Source organism: Eumetopias jubatus, unplaced genomic scaffold, assembly GCF_037043125.1.
Source record: "Eumetopias jubatus isolate StellerSeaLion01/CBP00866 unplaced genomic scaffold, mEumJub1_p1.0 scaffold_4, whole genome shotgun sequence".
Taxonomy (NCBI): domain Eukaryota; kingdom Metazoa; phylum Chordata; class Mammalia; order Carnivora; family Otariidae; genus Eumetopias; species Eumetopias jubatus.
This window is the reverse complement of record NW_028274810.1, coordinates 5,176,510-5,180,182: the sequence shown is the minus strand read 5'-3', so window position 1 is coordinate 5,180,182 and position 3,673 is coordinate 5,176,510. Positions and strand designations below refer to the sequence as shown.

At 37.4% G+C, this 3,673-nt stretch overlaps 1 pseudogene; it reads right to left on the bottom strand.

The window, feature by feature from the left end:
- Window positions 1-1,152: 1,152 nt before the first annotated feature.
- Window positions 1,153-1,959, bottom strand: LOC114203342 (ER membrane protein complex subunit 2 pseudogene; annotated as a pseudogene).
- Window positions 1,960-3,673: the final 1,714 nt, after the last annotated feature.

Here is a 3,673-nt window from a genome sequence, read left to right as displayed (position 1 = left end):
GGGGAGTCAGCTTGAGATTCTCTCTGTTCCCCTCCTGCTCCTTCACTTGTATGCTCTCTCTCTCTCTCAAAATAAAGAAATAAATCTTAAAAAAAAAAGAAAAAGAAAAAAGAAATAGGGGCGCCTGGATGGCTCAGTCAGTTAAGTTGTCTGCCTTTGGATCAGGTCATGATCCTGGGGTCCTGGGATTGAGCCCCTCTTCTGGCTCCCCGCTTAGCTGGAAGTCTGCTTTTCCCTCTCCCTCTGCCCCTCCTCCTCCCCCTGCTGATGCTCTCTCTCTCACTCACTCTCTCTCAAATAAATAAAATTGTTTAAAAAGAAGTAAACACAAAACAAATGATTTTGATTAGTGATTACCCTGACACTTTGTACCAGTTAAACCATTAAGTTATAAGTCGTCCTTGCTAACATAGGGAGTTTGAAAGCATTCATCCTTGGGGTCACACAGATAAAATGGCATTAAATCATTTAGTGTCTCTCTCTCCCCCTCTCCCCACCCTTTCTCTCTCATACCACACACACACACACACACACACACACACACACACACACACACACGCACGCAGGCCTGCACACACACAACTGCCTCATTAGCAGAGATTTAGTATAAATAGCATTAGGCATTTAGTAAATTACAGGCCAATAAACTGCCACTAAGCAGTTGTGAAATCTAATGTGAACTAGCTTTTGAAACTTTAAGAATGAGTGATCCACAATGTTTCCAACATATCTTCAACTGGTTAAAGAGAGTACAGTTGATCCTTGAACAACACAGGTTTGAACTGCGTGGGTCCACTTATGTGTGATTTTTTTCAATACATACAGTACTATAAATGTATTTTCTTTTCCTTAAGAGTTTCTTAAAACTTTTTATTTTCTCTAGCTTATTTTATTGTAAGACTACAGTATATAATACATTTAACATACAAAATATGTGTTACTTGACTATGTTACTGGTAAGGCTTTCCAGCCAATAGTCAGCCATTGGAAGTTAAGTTTTGGGAAGTCAAAGATTATATGCAGATTTTTGACTATGTGTGTGTGTGGGGGGAGTCAACGCCCTAACCCCTGAGTTGTTCAAGAGTCAGCTGTATTTGATTTCCTTCTTATTTCAACCATCACACTGATAAACTCTGTTATTTGATTAGCTGTTTAATGAACATATTTCATGTTATTCTTCTCCACTTTGTTCTTGCTTTGGGATCAGAAGCAATGTGATTTGCATACACTTAAGCCTAAACAAAGCTTTCACATTTCTGTTGAATAGTTTCAATGCCTGTGCAAAATACTTCCCTGAAAGGTCAAGATTTTCTACTCTACCTTGGTTATATTTAACTTCAGTGTCCTGCTGACAACATCCCTAGATCTGACAAGGTAAGTGTTATCTGGACTCAACACCATGAGGTCCTCTAAACAAAAGCTTCTCTGCATAGTTGTGTTCATTGATACACAGTTTTGCAAGTTCATGCCATGCTCCTTGGTTATCAAGAATTTGTTCTAAATACTCATGGTAATCTTGAACAGCTTCTGTATTTCTTCTACGGCTTTTTGAGTATGAATTTTGTGTTTTCTTGCAGTAATTGGATCTTCTTATATGGTTGGATCTTCTTATAAAATTGGGTTACATGGCTGTAGTATAACATCAATATATCTTTCTATGGTTTCAGATTTCGCTTATCTCTGACTGCCAGGAAAATTCAACACCTGAAGGTCAAAACAATGCCAAGCAATACCTTGGGCTGCAATCATCACCTGTTCACATATAATCCAAATATCATCTCCAAGCTTAGAATCATAGTCATGGATTAACTCTTCAAATTCTACCATTGGATCACTGTTTTCAATAATTTTCTTTTGCATTTTAGCTCACATTTCTTCCCAAGTGACATCATAAAGTTGAGACCTTTGCTGTCTTTCCAGAACCCAGAGGCAGCCAGGTGAGTGGATGAGGCAATTCATTTGTTCTTTCAGTGCTAGGGGCCAGATATTGAAAATTTAACCATTATGAAGATGGCTTTTTGTTGGCACACAGCATTGGAGGTGCTCTAACCTCCACTTCATGCTCTCTTGTCTCACTGCCTGACATAAATTGTCTAAACTTCATCAACCACAGGATAATTCTGGGTTAAAAGAAACTTAGAGGTCATCTACTTACTATCCTCTTTTTACAGATGAGAGAATTGAAGTAAAGTGACTTCATCAGATTTGCACAATATTCTATGGCAGAAATAATGCTAGAACCCTGGATGCTCAGAGCACAAAGCTGACATCCCTTTCCCCTGCACCATGTGTTTTCTCTAGAGAATTTTAGAAATTATAATTTTGTGATCATTTTTTTTCATGTCATAATTCCTAATGCCAGTCCTTTTAATCCTGAATCATCACAAAATGGCTTGCCTGGTGTAAGCTCTCAATAAACTTAGGTGTGTGATATTTTGGACAAGTAAAACACAGCTTTGTTCCCACATTCAAACCTACAATTGAACCATATCAAGATATTATTGTGGATTGTTTTTCTTTATTTTCCAGAGTTACTGACCTGAAGTGCCAATTAGTTTAATCTTTCCCATGGCCTTGAGAATCTCTGATAATGCAAAAGATAGAATCTTCCTAGTGTACAGCCCTACCTGTCAAGGAGTTACTACTTAACCTTTCTTTTTATAGCCTGTGTCATGAAAATAGTGAGGTTTTTTTCCCCTAAACTTAAAATTATAATAATGAATATCCTTTCTCAAGCAATACCTGTACTTCTTTCTCTCCTTCCTCCATCCCCATATTATTTCAACAACTGTCCTTTCTTCTGTCTTACTGAGAAACATTGTCCTAGTTATTTCTTCCCCATTCTTATGTTTCAAAGTATTTTTCCTTGATGTCAAAAATGGATTCACTGATCATCCAGGATGTGATTCTTCAGATTTTCAACTACCTATTTGCTTTTTCAGCGATTCTATAAGAGTTACCTAGGAAATTTGTGGGGGGAAGGGGGATTCTTTTGCTTGATCCCTAAGCCCAGAGATTCTTAACAAGTTCCTCATGTGATTTTGGTGTAAGTGATCCCTGGAGTTTGAAGCCAATTGGAGAATGAGGGATTCACATTAATTGAGTGACTTCTCAGACATTGAAGTTACTCTCTCATACACACATAGACACACACACATGCACACGCACACAAAATCATTCAAAAGCTCTATATGTAATGTTATATTCTCCATTTTGTAAAATAAGATAATGAGGCTTGAAGAGATTAAAAAAGTTGTCTACTATTCCACATTAAGTGGTGGATCTGGTATTCAAATCCAATAATGTCCTTTCCCAATCCATGGTTTTATTGCTTTGCTCCAGCCCCAGTAGAGGATTGAGTAGGGAATACACTTAGAATTAAGGAATACTGGTAAAAATTAGTTGTTTATAATGACTTTATTTATTCAACAAATATTGATTGACTATGTGGTGGGGACTTGTGTAGTGGGGGGGACAAGACAGGTCCTACTCACATGAAGATTATCTTCCAACAGCGAAACATTATACAGATCGTTACTAAAAACATTGTAATTGTGATGAATGTTAATTATTACTTATGTGTTCCTTGGTCCAATTTCATTAGCTAAGGATTGAAAGCTGACTGAGCATAAAAAGTGGGCCAATAGAGTCCATGAGAAATACTTTTCTTGGG